We start from the raw sequence: 26,355 nt of genomic DNA on the forward strand, positions 1-26,355 counted from the left end.
GATTTTTTCAGGCTTGCTGAATACCTTGGAATTGAAAGAACAATATCTCTTTCATTTAAAAAAAGAAATCAATTTATAAATTAGAAATATTAGGAAAAGGAACCTATTAAGAATCAATTACTAGAACATCACTCTGCTGTGGCTGGGACCACATGGAAAGGACATATGATACAAAGCCTGAGAATTAGGGTTTCTAGCCTCAAAGGATGGCCAGTGCAGCCCTCAATGACAACGAGCACCTCATTTTCCACTTTTAGAGTACTCTCAAGGAAAATGTTCCATCCTAATCTCTAAAAACAATTGCATAGAGGAAACGGACAGTGAAGAAAAGAGTTAAGAAAATGAATAAAAATAATTTGCTAATTTCCCATGTTGGAAAGCGAAGTGTCCACTTTGTATAAATTTGGGGGCAAACTTTTAATGTGTTACATGTGCGTATACCCCCTACAAAATTCCAGAAGTCACTTTGTACCCTATTTTATCCTGAGAGTCATTTCTTGTCAAGAAAAAAAAAAAAAAAAAAAAAAAACCTTGCCTCTCCAGGAAACACATTACACTCCTCAGAGATATTCAGTATGAACCAGACCCTCAGGCAGGGCATCATCCAGCAATAGAATCATGGCAACTTTCTGGCTCATGGAGCTCTGGGCCCACCCTGCCTCTTGGCCAATGACCCTTTAAAGACACTCTACAGGCAACCACAGTGACCAAACCCATTAGAAGGGAAGCTCTGCCTCCTTTTTAGATTTATGGTCACTATTGCTAAACTATAATAGCCAGAAGATGAAATCACCTGTTAAATAATGCCCACTTTCTACATAAAACTCATAAAAAAAAGATTGTTATTCACCTACAGTGTGATAAAAGCAAGAAAAATATAACAGAAAAGGCATGCCATAAAACACACATGAAAAACAGAAGAATGAATCTAACATTCAGAAATCATTTTCCCCAAGGTAAAATTAATATCCTGTTGGAATTTAATGTCTCCCAGTTTAGTGTTTTCAAACATTCTATTTTTAACCTCTGTTACACTTTTTTGTTCTGCCTACTAATTTATAAACATATGTCTTTTCTTGAGATTTTTAAACTCTTGAAAGACAAATATAATTTCTAACTTATCATTGTATCTCCCATATCTGCTTGTAGTTTGATATTTAATACATGAACAGTGTAAACTAATGCTTGATTACTTGAACTGATATTCCCTAAGCAAAAACCTTTCATTATTAACAATATTAAAAATAGCCCCCACCTTTTTATATATTAATATTAATTATAATTAGAGTTTTCTTACAGTTTAATTTTATTCAAACTTTAATACCCATTAGCTCATTTTCCTGACTTCAATTTACTTTTTAGAAGAGACAGCATGGTATAGAACATTGAGTCTCAAAGTGTGGTCCTTAGATGAGCGAGCATGAGCATCAACCAGGTATGATAAGTTAGGAATGGAAAATCCTGCGTCCCAGCCCAGACCTACTGGACCACAAGCTATGGATTTAGGTTCAGAAATCTGTCTTAACAAGCCCTCCATGTAATCCTCATGAACACAAAAGTTTAAGAACGACTCACGTAGAATAAGAAATTATGGTGAAGTGACTTGAGTTTTAGTCACACTCCATATCTGGTTTTATGAATTTGTACAAATTATTGTGCCTCTTTAAGTATTCATTTCCTTCTCTGCAAAATTAAAGATAATAATTCCTCTTCCATGGGCTTGCCATAAAGACTATATATGATAATATTTGCTAGGAACCTGACACATAATAAGCACTCAATAAATGGTGTGTGTGTGTGTGTGTGTGTGTGTGTGTGTGTGTGTGTGTGTTAGTCGCTCAGTCGTGTCCGACTCTTTGTGACCCCACGGACTGTAGTCCACCAGGCTCCTCTGTCCATGGGATTCTCTAGGCAAGAATACTGGAGTGGGTTGTCATTTCCTTCTCCAAGGCATCTTCCTGACTCAGGGATAGAACCCAGGTCTCATGCATTGCAAACAGACATTTTACCATCTGAGCTACAATAAATGTTAGTCATTGCCAAAAGATGATTCATTCTGAAAGGTCTAGCTTACTGCCCTTCACAAACACCTAATCCACTTCTTCATATCTTCTATGACTTTTCAGCAGCTAATATATCATTCTGAGTTGAGGATCATAATCATCTTTCATATTTGGAAAAAGTGTTCCTGATACAATTACCTTTTCGCAACTAAAGAAACTGTTAATCTGTTTAAGTACTAACCAAATACTCTTTTTCACAGCATATCAGAGATAAGCCCTAGACTTTGTATAAGGCACACATTAGGCGCTGAAAGTGGACAAGCCATTTCCAAAGAAATCCAGACAATGGTAAGCAAGAAGGAAAACTGAATGCGCTGGATAAGGAATACCTGGATTTTGTCAGCAAGAGCAACAGGAAAAACTACTCTAAATCCTCCCCTTCTAATTGGCTCCTCTGTTAGAAAATAAATCTCTTGTGCACAGCTATATGTCAGTTGACTGACAGGAGAAAAGGTTAAAAAAAAAAAAAGAATTGTTTTGGAAAGGGCCACTTCCTTGGCAGGCTCACCAGGCTATTATAATGTTACGGAGCTGAACTTTCCCCAAGGCATTAATTACCAGAAATGACCACCTGGAGGCTGGGCGGCCCCTTTGTTCTATGTCTCCGGTTGCACAGCTCTGTGATGAAAACCCTCACCATCTGTGATAACCACCACCAGCAGCAAGGTAATGAGATCAAATCATTCCCCTTGCACTTTAGCCTATCTAGATGGGACAAAGGCTCAGCAAAGAGAATATGTCATCCAACTCAATTTAGACTTCTGGAGTTGAGACTTTTGTTTGCCTCAATAAAATAAATGTTTAAATTTAAAGTCATTTGAAGGGGCAAAAGCAATGAAACATCATCTTATTAGTTTCTACCGTAATGCTAGGTTTTTGCTAGTACATTCATTCCTAATAAAAGCAAGAAAAATTCAAACCACAAGTATTACCTATTACCGTTTAAAAGCTATATTCTGATCCATGTGTCCAGTAATTTTATACACATAAGTTGTACTTTGGGGATGTTTATAATATTTATCTTTGAGTTTGTGAATAATATTGCAATTATGTTGAACTTAAATTATAGTTTTGCATTTGCTAAGCGGAAGATACTGTCTGCACTGAATGACTTTTTAAAGACTTTCCTAATGAGCAGTGGTGTTCAATATGTTGGGAGCCATGAGCACCACATGTATCAAAATGCTAGCTATTAAAATAGGCTTCCTTAATTAAAAGGAATTAAATTATCTTTAAAGGAGCCATTTGACTTTACCAAATAAACACATTACAATGATACAGGGGAGGAAATAGGCTCATTGCAGGTGTTAAAGAAGTGACTGGAGAGGAGATCAATTAAAGTTTCTAATTTTCTTCTCCTCCCTGCATCAGCTGATTTATTTGCTAAGCTGACAGCAATACAGATGCCTCATCTTTGCGTTGACCCTGGCTTATGCTCAAGGCCTAAATTTGCCTTTGGATTTTCGATTCCACAATCACCCCAGGTTACTCCATCATCTCGAACTTGCACATCACCATTCCATATCGTAGACTATAAATATTTTAAACATGAGTCAATTGTACTATGTTTTAACAACTATGCAAATTAACATACACATATGCCAAGGGAAAGACTTGGCAAAAGAGAAAAAATTCACTTTTTGAGGTATAATATTGCATCACATGGTTACACTATCATTTCTTTAACCTTTTGTATTATTAATCGCCCCCTCCCTTTGTTTGCTATTGTGAAAAGCACAATGTTATAGCAAAGAAATCAGTATAGCAGAGAAATAGAAAGTATGAATCTTTTCATTAAAAAAATGTGGGAGCAGACACTGTTAACAATAGTGAAGTGAAAGTACCTCAGTCATGTCCGATTCTGTGATCCCATGGACTGTAGCTCACTGGGCTTCTCTGTCTGTGGGGATTCTCCTGGCAAGAATACTGGAGTGGTTTGCCATGTCCTCCTCCAGCGGATCTTCCCAACCCAGGGATCAAACCCAGGTCTCCTCCATTGCAGGTGGATTCTTTACCATCTGAGCCACCAGGGAAGCCCATTAACATAGAAGGTATGTTAGATGATATTTCTGAATCGATGTTAAATGTTCTAACTGCAAAGATGTTTGTGTGCTCAGGCACTCATTCTTTGCAACCCCATGGAGTTATAGCCCACCAGGCTCTACTGTCATGGAATTTTCCGGGCAAGAATACTGGAGCTGGTTGCCATTTTCTACTCCAGGGGATCTTCCCAACTCAGGGATCAAACCCACATTTCCTGCATCTCCTGTGTTGGCAGGCGGATTCTTTACCACTGAGCCTCCTGGGAAGCCCAGCTGCAAAGATGGCAAGTGCTTAAGCAGAAGAATGTTCTTATTCTTTGTGATACATGCTGAAAGAAATATTTGGGGTGATATATATAGAGAGAGAGTGAGAGAGAAAGAGAACAAATATTGCAAAAATTTAACAATTAGTAAATTTGATGGACTTAGTGAATTCACTATACTCTGCTCTCAACAGTTCTACAGACTCAAAATTTTCAAAATGGGAAGTAAACTATAGACCTTGAATTTTTATACACTTAGATTTTAACCTCAGCTTCACTATTTATTTGCTGTTCACTATTTATTTATTTATTGGTAAAATAAATTGGTAAAATTTATTTCGGTCAAATGACCTCACTGGCCCATTGATGTTTTTACAGTATTGGATAATCTGTGTCAGTGAAGTGAGTGATGTGTCTGACTCTTTGCGACCCCAGGGACCGCAGCCCACTAGGCTCCTCTGTCCATGGAATTCTCCAGGCAGGAATACTGGAGGGGGTTGCCATTTCCTCCTCCAGGGGATCTTCCCAACCCAGGGATGGAAGCTGTATCTCCTGCAGCTCCTGCATTGGTAGGTGGATTCTTTACCATGAGCCACCGGGGAGGGAAGACATATTAAGATAGCAAACAATTAATGCAATCAGTTATTCACCATCCTTAATTTTAAAAAATAAAAAATTCTGGTGCTGAAAGAATCTTCCTGCCAATGCAGAAGACACAGGTTTGATCCCTAGGTCAGGAAGATCCCCTGGAGAAGGAAATGGCAACCCACTCCAGTATTCTTGCCTGGAGAGTCCCATGGACACAGGATCCTGCTGGGCTACAGTCTATGGAGTCACAAAGAGTCAGGCATAACTGAGCACACAATATGTCTTAATTATAATCAGAGTCAAATAAATATTTTTTTAATAAATTTATTTATTTTAGTTGAGGGCTAATTACTTTACAATATTGTAGTGGTTTTTGCCATACATTGACATGAATCAGCCCTGGGTTTACATGTGTTCCCCATCCTGAACCCCCCTCCCCCCTCCCTCCCCATCCCATCCCTCTGGGTCATCCCATTGCCCCAGCCCTGAGCATTTGTCTCATGCATCGAACCTGGAATGGTGTTCTGTTTCACATACGATAATATACATGTTTCAATGCTATTCTCTCAGAATATCCCGCCCTCACCTTCTCCCTCAGAGTCCATAAGACTGTTCTATGCATCTGTGTCTCTTATTCTGTCTCGCATATAGGGTTATCATTACCATCTTTCAAATTCCATATATATGCATTAGTATACTGTATTGGTGTTTTTCTTTCTGGCTTACTTCACTCTGTATAAATAAATATTTTTAAATCTTACTGCCCTCCCTAAATTTGAGAAACAATGCTGACATTCACTAGAAGTGCTTAAAAATAAGAGAGTGAAAAGAGGATTGTTGACAATTCTTGAATATCATGAATTTAACAATTTCTGAGTGCTGTGGATTGTACCTTTTCCCCTTGATTTTCCTGTTTCTGATTATTCTGCTTTGAAATAAACACTGATTATAGTCATTAGTAAAAGAAAAAGATCCTCTATTTTCTCAAAGCTATTTTTTTTTAAAGTATGGCAAAATAGGCAGCTTGAGAAGAGTGACTACAGTGAGCACTGATGAAGGTGGTGAAGGTTAACATTCCCACTGATTGTAAGTAAACTGTAAACTGAAAGAAATTTTGTTTCTCAGGCTGTTGGCAAATTATATCTCACACAAACCTACCTTGTGTTAATCACTAATTTGTAGTCCTATCCATATATTTCTTATACTTGCCCTGCACAGAGCAAGCTTAATCACTCAGAGAATAGTCCTCAAGCACAGGAGGCAATGAAAAATGAACTCTGTATTTAAAGAAAAAAGAAACAGAATAAGAAGCCTTCAGAAAACTATCTAATCAAAATATCTCAGATGGACTATTACATTTTTATTACATGTCAAGTTATTTCGTCTGTAGTTCAAAGCACTGGGACATAAAGAAAGGATTCACATTTTGAAGGCAAATAAAGTCTATAAAACGCCAAAAGTTTTGGCCTTTATCTAAGATTTTCATTTCACTTCAGACCCTCTTGTTTTGTAAAAAAAAAAAAAAAAAAAATTAGCTGAAATTGTGTCTGTTAAGGAAGAATGCTGGAGTAAAATCAATTAATTAATAAGTAAAAGTCTTTAACTTTAATTAACTTTCACCAGTTTCAGAGATAATTTATGAAGGTTTCTGTGGAACTACCTCTACTGATTCAAGTACAGTGAATCTTGATGTATTGTATATAAATCTACACTAGGAGCACAACTTTTATTGTCCATCTAATAAAGAAATTCTCATTAGATGAACAATGTTCTCTTCATCTTTGACATAATGACCTACACCAATCAAATATGGCTTTTCTAATTTGAGACTGCAGACATCTCCATGTTTTCCCCAATGCATCTTTCAATTCAATCCAATGAAGATTATTAACTGCACAAGTCATGTATGTTTACCTAGGTTCACCAAAATCTATTTTCTCATTTCTTCTTTCATTAAGGTTTTGAGTGTACCAGGTCTTCCAAGTTTCTGCCATTTTCTCTATGCTTGTATAGATGTATATTGTGCATGCATATTAGCTATACCCTTGACTTCCAGCCAGGGGCTTCCAAAGTGGCGCTAATGGTAAAGACCTCACCTGTCAGTGCAGGAGAGGTTAAGAGATGTGGGTTCAATTCCCGGGTCAGGAAAGATTTGCTGGAGGAGGGCATGGCAACCCACTCCAGTATTCTTGCCTGGAGAATCCCAAGGACAGAGGAGCCTGCAAGCTATGGTCCTTAGGGTCACAAAAAGTCAGACATGACTGAAATGACAAACAACACACACACACGTGTGCTAGCCAAGGGGTCTCTTCTTCTAAGAGTATATCTAAGTCCTCTAAAAGGAGAATTAGATAGATAAGAGTCAGAGAAAATCTGTATCAATTCTAGAATTTGGGAAATGACCCTTTGAGCGCAAGGCCACTTTAAGATCCTCACTAACCCTAAGTTTCTTACTTTCAGAGGTACCACACAAAGTAGAACAAACATTAAAATATATTCACTTGTCACAATAAATATGATTTTTTCTGTAAATACATTGCAAATAATTTTGCTTTTGAAATTATTTGGCCACGTGTAAATTTCTTAAGCTTGATTTTAATTTTTCTGGCAACTAATGCGGATGATAGTTGGGAGTTTTCGTGAACTGAAAAATATCTGATCTGCCAACAGTTATGAAATCTTCATTTCCTTTAATACTTCATAAGCCATGAATTAAAATATTGATAATTTTTCAGTACATAAAATTAAGAACACATGCACACACACTAAAATATACAAAGACTATTAAGCAACTCTCATGCACCAGTTCAGACTCTCTCAGCCTCAACTCTCTCTTTTTCCAGTGATGGCTGGTCGGGAGGAAAAGCCCAGTTTTCATGAAGGAAGAGACTTAATTTGACAGTATTTTACCTCCTATTCACACAAAGCATCCCTTACATCCTGTCCTGAGCCTTCCCCAAGAGGCACTGTCCTGCACCTAGCATGCTCAACATGGAAGTTTCAGAGAGTGACAGTTTGTTAGGCAAAATTTTGACAAAATGGAAGTAGAGGCTGTTAGTAAATGTTTTCCTTCTCTGTTTGGGGGAACCAAGGCTACAATGTTATCAACATATAAAATTTCAGGAAGAGGTACTTAAGAAATAATTAGGACTGGTTAACTTCTATAGAGTAGGATTTGTAGCGAGAAAACAAAGGTGATATATTTACACTTTGTCATACAATTTGCATCTTTGGGAAAAATTAACATGTTTGTATTATGCTCACACTAAAAATAATTTAGCAAATACTTATATTTTAAAAAATGATATTTTTAAAACAGGGTAAACAAAAGAATTCTAAAGAACTAAGGCCAAGGCACCTCTGATAGGCATTTTTATCAACTCATTTCAGAAGCCCTATTAAAAGAAAGTGCACATGAAAACTGGGAGCTATAAAAATTCAGGAATGTATAAAACCAATAGTATGAACCAATGGATTTTTGAAGGAGTCTGACAAATCCTTTTCTCTCATTAAATACAAAAATGACTGTAAAATGTACATTATACCCATAGGAGTACAAGTTCTTTAAGAATACTTGGATTTAGCAACTGAGAAAGATAAAATTGGTATTGATGTTCAAGAACATGTAGTACTTACATCCTGCTCTCACTCAAAAATAAACAGTAACCATAGACTCTGTAACATGATCTATATTAAGGTTGAGTGAATAAGTACAAATAAATAAGCAGTAACTAAAACAAAGCATATCACCCCAAAACTTGGCTCAACTTAATAAGGAGGGAGGTTGGAGAAGTTTTAATTGAATGGATTAAAAGATATATAAACGAGCCTTTTATGGGAATTAGAAATATCTGAAAATAGAAAATGGACTAAGAACTGAACCAAAGTTAATTATAGTGATTATCTGCATTTTTTTTAGCTGAAGATATTAAACCAAACGTTCTTTGGTGTGAAGTGGGAGGGAAGTGGCAATTGCACATTATTTATTTATTTTCCTCAGTCATCATCTCACTTTAGTAAATTTAAAATTAGAACTTCCAATATCCTTAAGCATGTCAGAGATTCACAGATATTACCAATCCATGTAAATGACATTAAAAGAACAGTTTTCATAACTTCAACCAGTGTTTCTCATAATCCCTTTTGATAAAGCAGAGAAATAACCTCAGCACATACTGTGAGGAACACTGCCACAACTAACTGGTAGTTTTGAAAGGCATTGACCTATTTTATTGTATTCATTTATCTCTGGAAGCAGAGTGTAGCTACTTGATAAATATTAGTGGACTGAGTAGATGATTGACTGACTCTAAGTCAGTAGATGAAAGAACAAATAAATGGGTAAGCTGATCAAATGAGTGAATAGATGAGTAAGTAAAAAAATGAAAGGACAAATGAATGAATGGATGATGGATGGATGCAGGAATTAGTGAGCTGATGAACTAATAGGTGGATTAAAATTGAAACATAAAAATAACTACAATCACATAAATTGAATGAATAGCACCATTTTTTCTTTTATCACAATGGTCTTGCATCCTGCCTGTACAAGGGAGTCATCTGTGGAGCTTTAAAGTCAAATGTCAGTTGCTTCAATCATGAGACCTAATTTCATTGATTCAGAGTGAGTTCCAAGTATGATCATTTTAAAAAATATCCATCAATAATTCTATTGTGTAGCCAGGGTTGAGGACAGTAGCTAGCCTATGCTTTGGATCACAGAACTCCTTTGTACCTCTCCATCTTTTACACTTCATCACTTTCTCTAAAAAGCCCCTTCATTTTCATCTGCAAGTACTAATTTACATACTCTTCTCACTTTGCCTCACTCCTGAGGATTTGGTTGAGAAACTGGGACTATAAAAACTAGTATGTTTTCTAAATTAGTTATGATCCTACACACTTTACTTCAAGTAAACAGAGTGAGAATCTTCAGTCAGAGGGTCAAAAATAAAAGGTGAGTATAGCAGATTTTGTCAAAAATTTAAAAATTATACAATAACTTTCACAGTCTCCCAAGGCAACAGAAATTTTAAAAAGCAAATAGTACCTAATCAAGCTTACAAGCTTTTTGCAAAGCAGAAGAAACTATCAACAAAACAAAAATACAACCTATAGAATGGGAGAAAATATTTGCAGATGATACAACTGACAAGGGCTCAATTTCCAAAATATAATAACAGCTCATACAATTCAACAGCAAAAAAACAAACAATGCTATCCAAAAATGGGTTAGACAGAAATGGGCATTTCTCCAAAGAAGATGTATAGATGTTCAATCAGTTCAGTTCAGTTCAGTTGCTCAGTCATGTCAAACTCTTTGCCACCCTATGGACTGCAGCATGCCAGGCCTCCCTGTCCATTGCCAGCTCCAGGAGTTTACTCAAACTCATGTCCATTGAGTCAGTGATGCCATTAAACCATCTCATCCTCTGTCATCCCCTTCTCCTCCTGCCTTCAAGCTTTCCAGGTATCAGGATATTTTCAAATGAGTCAGTTCCTCACATCAAGTGGCCAAAGATTTGGAGCTTCAGCTTCAGCATCAGTCCTTCCAATGAATATTCAGGACTGATTTCCTTTAGGATGGACTGGTTGGATCTCCTTTCTGTCCAAGGGACTCTCAAGAGTCTTCTCCAACACCACAATTCAAAAGCGTCAGTTCTTTGGTGCTCAGCTTTCTTTATAGTCCAACTCTCACATCCATACATGATTACTGGGAAAACCATAGCTTTGACTAGACAGACCTTTGTTGGTGAAGTAATGTCTCTGCTCTTTAATATGGTGTCTAGGTTGGTCATAACTTTTCTGCCAAGGAGCAAGTGTCTTTTAATTTCATGGGTGCAGTCACCATCTGCAGTGATTTTGGAGCCCAAGAAAATAAAGTCTGTCACTGTTTCCACTGTTTCCCCATCTATTTGCCATGAAGTGATGGGACCAGATGCCATGATCTTAGTTTTCTGAATGTTGAGATTTAAGCCAACTTTTTCACTCTCCTCTTTCATTTTCATCAAGAGGCTCTTTAGTTCTTCTTCGCTTTCTGCCATAGTGGTGGTGGCATCTGCTTATCTGAAGTTATTGATATTTCTCCCAGCAATCTTGATTCCAGCTTGTGCTTCATCCAGCCCAGAGTTTCTCATGATGTACTCTGCATATAAGTTAAATAAGCAGGGTGACAATATACGGCCTTCAGTTCAGTTCAGTTCAGTCGCTCAGTCATGTCCGACTCTTTGCGACCCCATGAATCGCAGCACGCCAGGCCTCCCTGTCCATCAACAACTTCCGGAGTCTACCCAAACCCATGTCCATCGAGTCAGTGATGCCATCCAGCCATCTCATCCTCTGTCGTCCCCTTCTCCTCCTGCCCTCTATCCTTCCCAGCATTATGGTCTTTTCCAATGAGTCAACTCTTCGCATGAGGTAATGTACTCCTTTTCGTATTTGGATCAGCCTGTTGTTTCATGTTCAGTTCTAACTGTTGCTTCCTGACCTGCACACAGATTTCTCAATAGGTGGGTCAAGTGGTCTGGTATTCCCATCTCTTTAAGAATTTTCCAATTTGTTGTGGTCTATACAATCAAAGGCTTTGGCATAGTCAATAAAGCAGAAGTAGATACTTTTCTGTAACTCTTGTTTTTTTGATGATCCAGCAGATGCTGGCAATTTGCTCTCTGGTTCCTCTGCCTTTCCTAAAACCATCTTGAACATCTGGAAGTTCATGGTTCGTGTATTGTTGAAGCCTGGCTTGGAGAATTTTGAGCATTACTTTACTAGCGTGTGAGATGAGTGCTATTGTGCAGTAGTTTGAGCATTCTTTGGCATTGCCTTTCTTAAGGATTGGAATGAAAACTGACCTTTTCCAGTCCTGTGGCCACTGCTGAGTTTTCCAAATTTGCTGGCATATTGAGTGCAGCACTTTCACAGCATCATCTTTGAGGATTTGAAAGAGGTCAACTGGAATTCCATCACCTCCACTAGCTTTGCTCATAGCGATGCTTCCTAATGCTCAATAGAAACATGAGAAGATGCTCAAAATCACTAAATATTAAAGAACTGCAAATCAAAACTATAATGAGGTACCATCTCACACGAGTCAGAATGGCCATCATTTAAATGTCTACAAATAACAAATTCTGGAGAAGATGTGGAAAAACCCTCCTACACTGTTGGTGGGAATGTAAGTTGGTGCAGCCATGATAGAAAATAGTAGGGAAGCTCCTCATAAAGCTAAAAATGGAATTACTATATGATCCAGCAATCCCACTCCTGGGCATATATCCCGGACAAAACTGTAGTTCAAAAAGATACATGAATCTCTATGTTTATAGCAGCACTATTTACAACAGTCAAGACATGGAACAACCTAAATGCCCACTGACAGATAAGTTGATAAAGAAGATGTGGTACATATTTATAGTGGAATACTACTCAGCCATAAAAAGCTTGATACCATTTAAAATAAAACATAATGTAAATAATAAGTGATGGAGAATTTAAACCCTATCTTTCTTCTCTTTCACTATAGAACCTTATCACAAAATATGTTCTAGATGTTCTCACATCAGTTCATCTTACTAATCTTATGTCATATATAATATTTCCTGTGTTGGTGCAAATTCTTTCGGTTTCATAGAAAACTCAGTTTGAATTAGCCTCAAGTGAATAATGGAATACATTGGTTCTAATAATTGAATCATTCAAGGGTATGTCTGACATCAGGTCCTCCTAGAAACAAAGGGTAAAGCAGTATCATCCTCACATAGTTTCATTCATCCCAGAGGGCTATTTCCTCAAGGCTGAAAAATAACTGCTGGAGATTACAGAACTGGCAAATCTAGTCAAATCCAACTTAAAAAAAGAAAAAGGTAGAGTCTTTACCTGGGAGCTATTACTCTGGGAATTCCGTAGAAAGATTTACTCTGATTGGCATGGCTTAGGTTACCTGCCCATTCCTGAACAAATTGACGTAGATATAGGGCACCTCAATTAGCTTAAATCCCTCTTATACATTCACCCTCAGACCTCGTTACTAGAATTCTACTCAGATGACATGAGTAAGAAGTGGAGAGGATTTGAATTTCCAAATAAAAATGGCAATTCTTTGCATCAGATTATACCTTTTTATGCAGAACAAGGGATAGATGCTAACGCCTACCATGTTTTTATTTTATAAAGAAATTTTGTCCTAATAAATCTTTGTCTGTCCTATTCTGCAAAGATATTGTTATCACATACTTTCTTTAGCATTCATACTATTGGCTTTTATTTTTAGGTCCAGGATAATACGCAAAAACATTAATGCCTTATATACTTCAAAGCTGCTGAGAGACTACATCTTAAATGTTCTCACCACAAAAAAGTAATGAGATAATTAAGTGATGTGATAAAGGTATTAGCTAACATTACAGTAAGAGTCATATTACAGCATATAAATGTATCAAATCAACATGCTGCAAAACTTAAACTTACACAGTGTTATATGACAATTGTATCTCAACAACAACAAAAAATTTAAAAATTGGTACAGTCATTATTTGCATCAGGTTTTCTTTCCTGGTTTCACTATGTCACTGACACTCACAAATTTGCCAACCAAGAGGTAAGAAGTAGATACTCCAGCTAGGATGAAAAAAAAAACAAAACTGCAATGCATTTGTGGAAAAATAATCTCTTTCCCATAAGGTATGATGTAGGAATAAACTAGTAAGGATAGGTTCCAAAACCTGTATTTTATCAGCTGTTTTTATTTCTTGTATTCTCTGATTTTTTTCTCTTTTCTCAATTATTGGATTAACTAAAATAGTTTTGAAAATTATAGGCTATCTCAGTTGTACTGAAAATATCAAGAGGAGGTGGTTTTATTCACACTCAACTGAAAGCTTTAAAAGGTGGAGAAATAGATCTGTGGGATAAGTGTGAAAATGGCAGTGGGCTGTTCCTATCAAGAGATTCTCTTGGCAGGACAAAAATCGAAGGGATTGTAGGCTTTGTGTTAATAAGAGATGTTTCATCAATAATCAATTCCTCATAGAATATTGAAGATTAATTCAAATGTTAGCGTTAAATTTTTTAAAAAGTAGGATAATTCCATGGAGACAGCTTCAAACTTAGCAAATAATATAGAAAAATTTTCCCCAAAGAATTACAGTTTGTTTGATTAAAGATTCTTCTTACTCTCAAAATCAGCAGGTGGGAAATCATAGAGCTTTTAAATATTTCTTGCTTCTGCTTACCTACCAGGAACTTTAAAGATACAACACTCTGCAGGTGTTGGGGGAATGAAGATAAGCATCTCTTCAACAACCAGGTATTTTTGGAACATGAAATATATTGAATGAACCAGAACTTCTATCTCAGCAGCGTAAAACAATGGGAACTCAAAAGGAGCACAATACAAATGGTGAATTTCTAAGGTGTTCTCTGACTGAGCGGCTTTCACTTTCACTTTTCTGATTTGCTAAATTTCCTTAGCCAAGAGTTTTGAATTTTTCATTCTGTCTCTAGTGTAACCTTAAGAGTGAGAGGACAAAAAGAACTATATTTAGAGAGGAAAAAAAAATAGAAGTTTGCATTTATTTGTAACTATCTTGCCCCAAGAAGGATTTCTCTTTTTATTATTCACAAAGATATGTACAGATTATCAGAGAGCAGTTCAATTAATTTTGTTTAATACATATATCAGTGGAACTCATATACCTAACAAGATATACTTATGTCACTCTAGAATTTTTACTCTGGAAAATTACCGAGACAGTCCCTACCATGCCACCTACCCCTCACCGCCACCTCTGTAGTCCTATTAGAGTCATTCATTTGTTTCTTTTTTGTTGCTGAGTAATTGTATGTTTCTCCATTCTCCTACTGATAGATAGTTGGATTGCTTCCAGTCTGGAGACTCTACAAGTAAAAATTCTGTGAACATTCTTGTACAAGTGTTTTTGCGGACATATATTTTTATTTCTATTGAATAAATAAATGATAGGAGTAGGAATGTCAGTTAGGGTGAGCATTTAACTCTACATTTCCAAACAGTTTTCCAAAGAGGTTCAACAATTTTAGATCCCCACTAGAGATGCATAAGAGTTCCAATTGCTCCATGTGCTCATCAATCCTTGGTATTGTCAATCTTTTAAACTGTATACTATTCTACATGTTTTCTCATTCGTATAACCCTGGTGATTAATGATGAACATTTCTTCATGTGCTACTGGCCATATGTATATCATTCTGTGAAAGTGTCTATCCAAGTGTTTTGTTTTTTATCCATTACAGAGATTTTCTTCCTATTACTGAATTTAGGAGTATTTTATACCACCTAGACATAGGTTCTTAGATATAAATAATGCATGTATTCCTTCCCAGTATGCAGCTTGCCTATTCATTTTCTGATAAGTTTTAAATTTCTATACAGTCCAATTTTTAATCCTTTGAACTTATTTACACTTAATTTATGGCCAATCATAGTGAATGTTTAACGTACACTTACAAAGAAAGTGTATCTTGCTGTGTTTGGGTTTAGTGTTCTTTTTTGTCTACTTATTCTATCAATGACTGAAAAAAGGCTTTTAAAATCTTTGTATTTATAGACTTGTCTATTTCTCTCTTTAGTCCTAGTAATTGTTGATTATCATATTTTAAACACTTATTTGGTTCATGCTCACTTAAGGTTGTATGACAAAGCTGTTTATTGTCACCCTGTTTATTTAACTTATACTCAGAGCACATCATTCGAAATGCTGGGCTGGTTGAGTTACAAGCTAAAATCAGGATTGCTGGGAGAAATATCAAAACCTCAGATATGCAGATGATACCACTCTAACGGCAGAAAGCAAAGAGGGACTAAAGAGCCTCTTGATGAGGCTGAAGGAGGAGAGTGAAAAAGTCGGCATAAAACTCAATATTAGAAACACTAAGATCATAGCATCTGGTCCCATCACTTCATGGCAAATAGAAGGGGAAAAGGTGGGCGCAGTGACAGATTTCCTCTTCTTGAGCTCTAAAATCATGGCAGATTGTGACTACAACCTTAAAATTGAAGACGAATGCTTCTTGGCGGGAAAGCTATGACAAACCTAGACAGTGTGTTAAAAAGCAAAGACGTCACTGTGTCAAAGGTCCATATAGTCAAAGCTATGGTCTTTCCAGTAGTCATGTACGGATGTCAGAGCTGGACCATAAAGAAGGCAGAGTGCTGAAGAATTGAGGCTTTCAAATTGTTGTGCTGGAGAAGACTCTTGAGGAGTTCAAACCAGTCGGTCTTAAAGGAAATCAACCCTGAATACTCTTTGAAAGGACGGATGGCTGAAGCTGAAGCTCCAATACCCTGGCCACATGGTGCGAAGAGCTGACTCATTGGAAAAGACCAGGATACTGGGAAAGATTGAAGGCAGAAGAACAGGGTGACAGAGGATGAGATGGTTGGATGGCATCACCAATTCAATGGACATGAACTTGGGCAAACTCCGGAAAATGCTGAAGGACAGGGAAGCCTGGTGTGCTGCAGTCCATGGGGTCGCGAAGAGCTGGACATGACTTGGCAATTGAACAACAACAAAAAATCTTCCTAATAAATTGGCCATTTATTATTATAAAATGTCTCTTTTCTCTCATAATTTTTTTCTTGAAATCCATTTTCTTAAATTAATACATTTGTCCAGCATACTTACATTTCTCATCTGATCTCTTAATTTTCATTAAAGTGTTTAGTCCATTTTAATCTAATTATTTATATGTTAATATTTAGTTATACTGTCTTACTACTTGTTTCCTATATGTCCCGTCTGCTTTTTGTCCCATTTTATCATCCACTACTCCTTCTTATAGGTTGAGAATTTCTAACTATTCCATTGTATACCCTCTACTTTTGTTAATTTTACCTCATAGTAATTTTATTGGGGTAACACACATCCCTAACTTTCGAATTAAATATCGTCTAATTTCTATATGATATAAGAATCCCTTATTACTATATCTGCATTTATACTATTTTCTTTCTTTGTGCAATTGTTGCCATGAATTTTACTTCTACACACTTTAAAATGCACCAAGATAACATTTTCTCACTATTTTTGTTTGAACAGTCTACCATCTTTTAAAGAAATTTAAAATTAAGAAAAAAATTTACTTTCACTCACGTATTTACTTTTCATTTTTTTTTTTTTTTTATTTCTTCATGTGCACCTGAGCTTCTATCTGGTATCACTTTCATTCAGACTAAAGAACTGTCTTTAATATTTCTTATAGTGTAGGTCTGCAGAAAATACACTCTCATGTTTGCCAACCTAAAAATTTTGCCTACATTTTTAAAGGATATTTCCACTGTATATAGACTTATAGACTGCCAGCAATTTTTTTCCTTACATTATTTAAGATAAGAAGTAAGTAGAAATTTTCTTCATTATTCTAGTTTTTTAAAGGCTTTTAAAAATCTTTTTCAGCAATCGAACCGTAATACTCTTTAGGTGCAGTTGGGTTTACTCTGCTTGAGATTCTTTAAGTTTCAAAGAGATGTGGACTTACACTTTTTACTGAATCTGCAAACTATTTAGACACTATTTCTTCAAATATTTCTTTCGTATCAATTGTCTCCCTCCTCTTCTCTGAACTCCAAAGATTTCTAATCCATGAATGCAAAATGTTTTTTCATTGTTAAGTTTTCTTTAATTTCTTTCAACAATACTTTAGGGTTTCCAGTGTACAAGTCTTGCACACTTTGCTATCACCTATGTTCAAAAAGATCTCTCTCTCCAGGTTAAGGTTTTAGCAAGCATTTTTACCTAATGGCTATATCTCCATGATATGGGAGCTTTAATTCAACTCCAAAGAGTTAACCTTGTAGCTCAATCTACATTTTTATTTAAATTATCGTTTACCCTGTACTGGGATAACTCCATTAGGACTGGCCCATACGAAGTCAGAATACTGGGCCAATGCCAATTCTTTCACATTCTTATCAATCCCTATGGTGATAAATTATTTAATTGTGAGACAATACTGAGTATTCACCCACTATGAGGTCAGACTTTAAAAATAACCTTGATAATTTCTTATTCATGTTTACTCTTGCTCTTTAGACTAGCGACTGTCATTTTAAAAAATTAAAAAAATTCAGATGTGTACAAAACAAAAAGTGAGAGTTGTCCTTTATCCATTCAGTGTCTTTCAGAATCTTACCTTATTTGTTTTCAGAGTTATGGATTTCCATAGAAATGTATGGAAATTGACACTTTTGTGTCAAGCAGCTTCTGAAATGGCCCTTGATGATCCCCCTCTGAGATTAGGTTAAAAAGATTGTGGCTTCCTCCTTAGGCATAGTCTCACTCTTTCTTAGATGACTTGCTCTGTGGGAAGCCAGTTGCCAAGATACGAGGCAGCCCTGTGGAGAGGCATGTGTGAATGAGCTTTGAAGCAGATCTGCCAAGGCCTGTCAAACCATGTGAGTGAGTTTGGAAGTGGTTCTTCCCTTAGTCAAGCTTAAGACAGCTGCAACCCTGCTCAACACCTTGATTGCATCCCATGAGACACCCTGAGACTAAACTACCCAGTTAAACTGCTCTCAGATTCCTCACCCAGAAACTATGAGACAATAAACATTTGTTGCCTTATGCTTCTATTTTGGAGCAATTTTTTTTATGCAGCAATAGAAATATAATGCACCCTTGTAAACCTGTGTTTCTACCTTTCTTCATAATGGGATATTTGTTTTGATTAAAGTACGTTCTTCCTTTTGCATATTTCTAGTATGAGTCACAGTCCTCCAAATCTACATGATGTCCAAACCACCAAAATTTTAAGGATTTTTACTTCTTTGTATTTATATTGCTCTTATTATTATAAAAAGTTTCACTGTATATGAACTTCTAAGTCTATAGGCATTGTTTATGATCCTTGTCTATGTTTGCTCCTAGAAATTACATTGCTTTTTTTATTATGTTGTATATTCCCTGAAAATATGATCTTGCTTTTTATACAAGGTATTGCTTTAGCCAGGATATGTGGGTGATTTTAATGACCATCACAACTACTTCATTGTGAAGCTTTTGGAGGTATCACAAGTTTCCTCCAGCACTTTTCTGTCACACAATGTAGTGTCCTAGATGGGGATACTCATTCTGCCTGGATTTTGGAATGAGAAGTCAAGTGGATCAGAGCTGCTACAGAGATGGAGTCATTCTTGCATCACCGATTTATAATCCAAAATTCTTTAACAAAATATTGACAATCTTAATTTATAAATATCTTTTAGAATGAATAACTCAACATGACCAAATTAAATTTACTTACAAGGTTGGTTTAACATTTGAAAATTGAATAATGTAATTTACTATATTAACAGGTTATAGCATAATAGATGAATGAAAATTTCATAATAAAAGTTAACTTCCATGAATGATTTAAAAATACTTTTCCTCCAATATTCTGTAGTAGCAGAAAATGAATACCTGGAAAATGATGAAACACTTCTTGTTAAAGCCAAGAATATGATTGTGAGGATGGCCATAAAACTTATCAATGGGATTTTAAAATAAAAATATTTAAGGTAGATTGTATTAGTCAGACTTGCTACAAAAGCAAATTACCCTGAAATCTCAGTGGTTTATAACCATAGACATTTGTATGTTCTTACTCTCAATGTTTTATATCTTGATTTAGGTTGTATTTATCTGGATGTATGCTTTATAATTATTCTTTAATCTATACAATATATATTATGCTTTATGCAGTTTTATTATATTTCAAGGAAAAATTTTAATTCAAAAATGCTAATGAATGAATTTGCCTAGGATCAGAATTTAGAGTTTGAAGAAAAGAGGTACCAGATTTTAACACTAAGAGCCTCTAATTAATAGCTTAAGGTTGGCAGAGAAGAAATTGTTGACAATGCAAAGAAAAACCAATCACAGGAGGAATTTGAAATCTGGGAGAATGATGTGTCATAGAAGTATAGTTTCATGGTGATATTAGTTAACTTCTTCCTACACCATGAAAAAGTTGTGAAAGATGATGCCTTTCTATTTGAGCTCTAAAAGGAGCCTTAGCAGGATTCTATTCCATGCCCTCATTTTACAATTGAGATTTAAAATAAGAAAGGAAGGAAAAGAGGGAAGAAGTGAGGCAAACAAGGTGGGAGTGAATCAAGGAAAGAGGGAGGAGGGAAGGAAAGAAGAAGGAGAAAGTAAAAGGTCCAGAAAGAGGAAAGAATTTGTACTATGCTATAGAAAAATAAATCTGAAAATAAAATTGAGTTCTTTTTTTCTACCCAGTCTTAGGACATGAAAATTTTGTTCCGGCCAGAGTGGGTGGGGTTATAATATTTCATAAGTTTATACAGGTTTTCTATCAAATCTCTCATACTGGCCTCAGAATGTAACAGTTAGAAATGCCTCTTCTATTTAAAGATACTGTAACATTTTTTTCTCTTCCATTTGGGGAGAACTTTTGTAGTCTCCTAGTTCTTTCCTTCAGTATTATTAATAATTGCTGGGCATTCAGAAAAGCTTACATTCAGCTGCTATGGGGAAAACCTTACACATACTGAATATTGAAAGTTCTTGTGATAGAAAAGACTTCCCTTTCTCTTCTGCATTTCATTATTACATGTGCCAACGTCTGCCTACTTGGAAGTTTTCCAGTTCCTGGCTCCTTTTAGGTTACTTCTTCCATTCTACCCATTAACATACACCCACAAAACATAATTTGCTTATCAGCATTTTCCCTGTTTTCTCCTGCTTCTGTATTATAGTAGTTCTGTGGCTCTACACTTATCCGGGAGCCAGACTCCCGGAAGCCTGACTATACCAAGATATAATTATACACTTGGAATTAACAGCACAGAATTAAGAGCACAGCCTCCAGTCCATCAAATGAACTCTGCAAGAATTCAGACCTTTATTCCTCAGAATGTCAAATGATTTACATGATTAACAACATAACATGCAAAGCTCAAAAAAAGCTTATTACAGAGGTGACCTGATTAGAGAAAATTGGACACAGGAAATTCAAATGGCAGTACTAGGTGGTTCTATTGAGACAGCTTCATGCCATTTGTTAAAGAAGTATCATTTGATAGCCAGGGAAGAGATAGAGCAACTGCAAAAACAAGAATTGTACAAGCTTGGCAACGTAGAGCCATTAATGTAAATTAAACCAAAAATGGCCAGATTACATTCAGTGGAAACCATTTAGGAAGGCAGGGAAGTGTGTAATACATTCCAGAAAGATTCTCATCAAAATATTTGTTCATGTTTATTTGTTCTTTAGTTTTAGTGCTCAAAAGACAGGTTTAAGTTTTATTAAGGACTCCTCAGCACTCAGCAGTATTAGAATGATGAGGCATTCCTGTACCAAAGAAAATAAAAATAGTCCCCATGTTTTCATCAGTTGCATCAGCAGCATCTTTTCCTGATTATTTTTATCTTGTTTTTCAAATGAGATAATGAATAACTACCTCTGTCTCTCACCCACACAAATACTAATAAATCTAGCTTTTGCCTTGTTTGTATCTGAAAATCTGTTTATTTGCAGTAACATTTTGCATGAAACATGCACTACAAAAATAAAAGTAAATTACTGAGCTCATTTACACATCTGATTAGATGATAAGAATAATGATGATAATAATTTGAAATTTGATGATAATTTGAAATTTTATATAGATTCAGTCTATTCTAATATATTTTCAAAGTGCTAATGCTTGTTTTCCTATAAAGGAATGTTTAAAAATATTGAATATGTAGTAGAAGAAAAATCACCCATGATATTACCACTTTAAATAATATAATTTTGATTTTTTAATATATTCTTTTTCATCTGTGTGTATATTCATGATTCTATTAATTCTATATTCATAACTCATTCTGATTTTCATCCACTATTATATGCTAATAAGCATTGCTCCCATATTTTATAATACTTTTTTTCTTGTGGCAAAATACATAATATAAAATTTGCTGTCAATCATTTTAAGTATACAATTTGTAAGATTTTTTAAATACTCAATTTTAAAACTTTACAGTTGTTCATCCAGTAAAGGTAATGTCATTTACCTTATTATTGTCCAATTGTTATATATTTAGGTCATTTCCTTTTTTCCCCAAAGCCTATGTAATATAATGATAAACAAATTTGTGTACATACTTGGAAGGTTTTAAAATTTTTTCCTTAAGCTAATTCCTCACATATAAATGATTGTTTTAATTTACCATGTCAGCAGCAATGTATGAAAGTAAAGTCTGATGCTGTAAAGAACAATACTGGATAGGGATCTGGAATGTTAGGTACATGAATCAAGGTAAACTGGAAGTGGTCAAACAGGGGAGGGCAAGAGTTAACATTGACATTTTAGGAATCAGTGAACTAAAATGGGCCAGAAAGGGCAAATTTAATTCAGATGACCATGTCTATTACTATGGGCAAGAATCCCTTAGAAGAAATGGAGTAGCCCTCATAGTCAACAAAAGAGTCCAGAATGCAGTACTTCGGTGCAGTCTCAAAAATGACAGGATGATCTCCAAGGCAAAACATTCAATATCACAGGAATCCTAGTCTATGCCCCAACCACTAATGCCAAAGAAGTTGAAGTTGAATGGTTCTATGAAGACCTACAAGACCTTCTAGAACACCAAAAAATGATGTTGTTTTCATCATAGGGGATTGGAATGCAAAAGTAGGAAGTCAAGAGATACCTGGAGTAACATGCAAGTGTGGCCTTGGAGTACGCAATGAAGCAGGGCAAAGGCTAACAGAGTTTTTGAAAATGAGTTTAACAGTTTCATAATTAACTTTCAAAGGCTTCTATGACAAAACATTTTCAAAATGCAAACACTTGTTCCCGGCCTATCAGATGTGTTAGTTCATATTTTATATTTCAGATGATCTTTTTTAAAAATTCATTTTATTTATTCATTTTTTGGTCACAACATGCAGCATGCAGCATGCAGCATGTTTTATCCCCAACCACGGATCAAACCCATGTCCTCTTGCAATGGACCACCAAGGAAGTCCCTGAGATGGTCTCAAGTAAAGGCTACATGAATGCTCTGAAACTAAAGTTCTCCAGTATATAATCAATCCCACTGACATGCAGAATAAATTGCCTTTCTACTATTTTCTATGAAAGTAATTCGTGACCTGTGGGGCTTAATTGTTCCTATTTTTATTCTTCAAAAAAAATCATTATATTATGTTTCAAAAAATTGCAGCAGAACCTTTTCGGGAATGGTGATGGCTAGCAATGATAAGAATAGCTGCTTTGAATTCCATTGGAAATTTTCAAACTTGTCTTCAGCATCAGGTAGACAAATAGATGATTAATCATTTAAAAATTCAGTTTAAAAGTTGGAAATACACTTTTTTCAAAGGAAAACGTAAATATAAATGGGCTAATAAATAAAGTATGCAGATATTTAGCAAAAGTAACTGGAAACTTGATGCCAGTTTTCACATGACTAAAATTAAATTCTAAACACACACACACATATGGCTACATATGAATTTATCAAATATTGCATTACTCATGAGTAATTTACACTAAATACATTCTGGCAGAAGAAAAATAAGATAAAGTTAATTAACTTATTTTCAATGCAGCACTGTTCATGATTGTAACGATAAAATTCCAACCAAGTTATTTCAAAGGCTAGAGTATTTTGACTTAACACACCAGAGGAGGCAGGGAATGATCTGACTGCTGGGGAGTGGGCAAGATAGAAAAAGAGACACTGCAGGAAAAATGCACCATCAGAATATTCTAAAAGTTGTGGATCATAAAGACAGCCCTTATCTTAGATTCTACTGCTGTTTATGATTCTGAGGCTTAAAATACTCCATATTAGTACCTTATAGTATGTGCCTGAGTTGGCAGTATGTTCATTTCATTTTCAAATCATGACTTCCATGACTATTTCAAGGCTGTTCCTCATAGCTAGAAGAAGGCAAATCCTACGAGAAGCCTCAAAGGTTCTATGAAGATACTCTAGCAAATATCTTCCTGGAAGATGAAATTCCTTTAAAAGTTCCTACTCTCAAAATTTATGATGAGATCTAAAATTTAAAAGAAAAGAAAAGAGATTTATCTATCATAGGAAAGTAATGAATTCTCTCAGGAGTAAACCAGTGGTTAACGCTGGTGGCCCAATAGAATTACTGGAAAGTTTCTAAAATATTCTGAAGCCGGGACCCCAACTCAACAGGATCAGAATCTCTAGGGGAGGAGCCTCGTAAATGTCACTTTTGAAAGTTCTCCATACACAGGTTTATCCAGGTTTCACAGACAGGCTGTAGACAATTCTGCTCCAAGTTATTCATATATTTTACAGCACTTTCTCTTTCAGTATTTCATTTGATCTTCATTAGCAGCTCCAAAATCACTGCAGATGGTGACTGCAGCCTTGAAATTAAAAGATGCTTATTCCTTGGAAGAAAACCTGTGACAAACCTAGACAGCGTATTAAAAAGCAGAGACATTACTTTGCCAACAAAGGTCCATCTAGTCAAAGCTATTGTTTTTTCAGTAGTCACGTATGGATGTGAGAGTTGGACGATGAAGAAAGCTGAGCACCGAAGAATTGATGCCTTTGAACTATGGTGCTGGTGAAGACCACTGAGAGTCCCTTGGACTGCAAGGAGATCAAACCAGTCAATCCTAAAGGAAATCAACCCTGAATATTCATTGGAAGGACTGATGCTGAAGCTGAAGCTCCAATATTTTGGCCACCTGATGTGAAGAGCTGAATCACTGGAAAAGAGCCTGATACTGGGAAAGATGGAAGGCAGGAGGAGAAGGGGACGACAGAGGTTAAGATGGTTGAATGGCATCACCAACTCAATGGATGTCAGTTTGAGAAAACTCCAGGAAATAGTGAGGGACAGGGAACCCTGGCGTGCAACAGTCCATGGGGTGGCAAAAAATCGGACATGACTCTGAGCAACTGAACAAAAACAGCAAAGCAACACAATGAATTAGAGTTCAGAGACTAGTATCCCTTAATTTACAAATCAAAAACTTTGAAGTTCTAAGAATTAGAAAACTTCTCCCCAAAAGTACAGCATGCAGATTTTAAGATCAGAAAGAATTAACAGAATATGAGATGTAGAAATAGGAAGGGATGTGATGCAAGAAGTCCAGAACCTAGGAAGATTGTGTAGAAAAATGAGACTGAGCTCACATAAGGCAAATTTTGGTTGTATTGTTTTGTTCCTACTGTAAATTTTAGAAACCCAGAATGTGTAGGGTCCATCACTGAATACTGATAAGGATGGATATGAAGCAAACCACAAGAAACCACAATACACAACATTCCTGCAAGGTGAATCCCATGAGAGCCACCACTTGGTTACCCTTTTGTTATCCTACTGTTCCCAGTTGATTTCTCACATATTTTTGAATGACTGAATCAAAGTAAAATATTAAGTTACCTAAACATATTAAATTGCATTTTTCCAAAGCCGTATACAAGAATAGATAATCTTCAGAAACACTAATGTAAAATCTTTTGTTTCTGGCCTACTCATTTCTCTCAACTTTTAGCTATTTCACCTAAAACTTTCTCCACCAGTCTCCTGACATGCCTTTTACCCTTTTACTTCTTCCTGCAAATCTTCTCATTACCAATTGCACTAAGAGAGAATATTTCCATTTTAGGAAAAGAAAGGAGGGAGGGAATTTGACTTGGAAAACATAGGATTGCTATTGATGGGATGGAGGAGAGGTAAAAATCTGTGACCGTGCCCATTTTAATAATTTATGTTCAGTCACACTTTTGCTTAACTGAGAAATGGGTAATTTCCCAGGAAGCAAACATGAGACACTGGCATTTAATACCTCCTTCTCCAGGGCTTTGTTTTCACTCAAGGGAGGACATATTGCACATGAATATTCAGCTACTAGACACCCCACTGTGTCACAAGTCACAGTAATTCTGCTTATGCCTCACTGGTAGCATATTAGCAGGTCTAGTTCCCATAAGCCTGGCTGTGGGGCATCCTATAATTAAGACTAGTGGACCTCCTTATACCATGCAATGGGATTTCAGGTCAAGTGTTAACTTTCAAAGAATAGGGGAATACATGGGTGATTGTTGCCTTCTCACATTAGCTCTAGCACCTCAGGCTTGAATTTCATCCTGTTCCTTGATGGTCAATAGATTTTACACCTTCTCTGTGTTAGTTCAGTTGAGTTCACCTGTAGATGAGATTTACAAACTTGGCAGACAAGCAATCTAATTCTTACTAATTTCTGCAAATTGCTCTCTTATGAAGTAGACTGAGGTTCTTTTGAGTATATATTTTTCATACTGTTTCCTGGCAGATGGCATATTATAGTAGTTCTTCCATTCTGGACATAAAGACACACCAATATTTCCTTGTTCACAAATATTTACTAATAGTTGTGACACTTGATTT

The 26,355-nt window shown here is 36.0% G+C and overlaps 1 long non-coding RNA gene across 3 annotated transcripts in view; it reads right to left on the reverse strand.

The window, feature by feature from the left end:
- Positions 1-26,355, reverse strand: part of LOC145541470 (uncharacterized) — a 499,277-nt gene that overhangs the window by 291,543 nt on the left and 181,379 nt on the right. For 2 of the 3 annotated variants that reach the window (XR_014079040.1, XR_014079042.1), the window contains one exon: positions 18,127-18,328. The exons of the other annotated variant lie outside the window; for it this stretch is intronic. This is a non-coding gene — a long non-coding RNA (uncharacterized LOC145541470). The remainder of the gene's footprint in view (positions 1-18,126; positions 18,329-26,355) is intronic. 3 annotated transcript variants of the gene reach the window in all.

Source organism: Giraffa tippelskirchi, chromosome 3 (genome assembly GCF_054371585.1).
Source record: "Giraffa tippelskirchi isolate mGirTip1 chromosome 3, T2T-mGirTip1v1.2.pri, whole genome shotgun sequence".
NCBI classification, from domain to species: Eukaryota; Metazoa; Chordata; class Mammalia; order Artiodactyla; family Giraffidae; genus Giraffa; species Giraffa tippelskirchi.